This window comes from Dipodomys merriami, unplaced genomic scaffold (assembly GCF_024711535.1).
Source record: "Dipodomys merriami isolate MVZ:Mamm:240054 unplaced genomic scaffold, mDipMer1.0.p SCAF_1818, whole genome shotgun sequence".
Lineage (NCBI taxonomy): Eukaryota > Metazoa > Chordata > Mammalia > Rodentia > Heteromyidae > Dipodomys > Dipodomys merriami.
In genome coordinates, this window is record NW_027203180.1 from 78,181 (window position 1) to 79,809 (window position 1,629).

Sequence of the window (1,629 nt, forward strand, 5' to 3'; positions counted from 1 at the left end):
TGGTCCTGAGGTCTGTTCTTATGCCAGTACCAAGCTGTTTTGATTACTATGGCTTTATAGTAGAGTTTGAAATTTGGTATTGATATTCCTCCAGCACAGTTTTTTCTGTTGAGCATCGTTTTGCTATTCGGGGTCTTTTATTGTTCCATATGAATTCTTGGATTGCCTCTTCTATTTCCTTGAAGAATGAGGGTGGAATTTTGATAGGTCTCACGTTGAATTTGTAGATAGCCTTGGGAAGTATTGCCATTTTGACGATGTTTATCTTTCCAATCCAGGAGCATGAAAGGTTTTGCCATTTTCTAAGTTCTGTTTTGATTTCCTTTTTCAAGATTTTAACGTTTTCATCATAGAGGTCCTTCACTTCTTTGGTTAAGTTAATTCCGAAGTATTTTATTTTTTGAGGGGCTATTACAAATGGAGTTACTTTCCTAATTTCAGCCACACTTTTTTCATTGTTGGCATACAGAAAAGCCATGGATTTTTGAGGGTTTATTTTATACCCTGCTACTTTGCCAAAGTTTTGAATCAGCTTGAGTAATTTGGGAGTGGAGTCTATTGGATTCTTTAAATACAAGATCATGACATCTGCAAAGAGGGAGAGTTTTATTTCTTCTTTCCCTATTTGGATCCCCTTTATGTTTGCATCTTGTCTTATTGCTGTAGCAAGGCTTTCTAATACTAGATTGAAGAGAAGTGGAGAGAGTGGACATCCATGTCTTGTTCCTGAGTTAAGATGAAATGGCTTTAGTTTTTCACCATTAATATAATGCTGGCTGTAGGTTTGTCATATAAGGCCTTTATTGTATTGAGAAATGTTCCATGGATTCCTAATTTTTCCAAAACCTTCATCATAAAGGGGTGTTGGATCTTGTTGAATGCTTTTTCTGCATCTATTGAGATAACCATGTGCTTCTTATTCTTGCTGCCCTTGATGTGATGAATTATATTAATTGATTTGCATATATTGGACCAGCTTTGCATCCCTGAAATGAATCCTGTTTGATCGTGGTGTATGATTTTTTGGATGAATTGTTGAAGTCAATTGGCCAATATTTTGTTGAGAAGTTTTGCATCAGTGTTCATCAAAGAAATGGGTTTATAGTTCTCTTTCTTGGATGAGTCCCTGCCTGGTTTTGGGATGAGGGTTATGATGGCTTCACAGAATGTGTTCGGTAGTGAAATTTCTCTTTCAATTTCATTGAACAGTTGGAGGAATATTGGTGTGTGCTCTGCTTTGTAGGCCTTGTATAATTCCACTGTAAAACCATCTGGTCCTGGACTTTTCTTAGCTGGGAGGCCTCTTATTGCTTTTTGTATTTCAATGCTTGATATGGGCTTGTTAAGATAGTTTAACTCATCTTGGTTTAGTTTTGGCATATCAATATTTGCTAGGAAAAGGTCCATTTCTGTCAAGTTCTCAAACTAATGAGCATAAAGTTTTGAGAAGTATTCCCTTATAATGTTCTGAATCTTGGTTGTTTCCGTGGTGATGTTTCCATTCTCATCTCTGAGTTTATTAATTTGGGTGTGTTCTCTTCTTTTTCTGATAAGATTTGGTAGGGGTCTGTCAATTTTGTTAATTTTCTCGATGAACCAACTCTTTGTTTTGTTGATTCTTTTTATAGT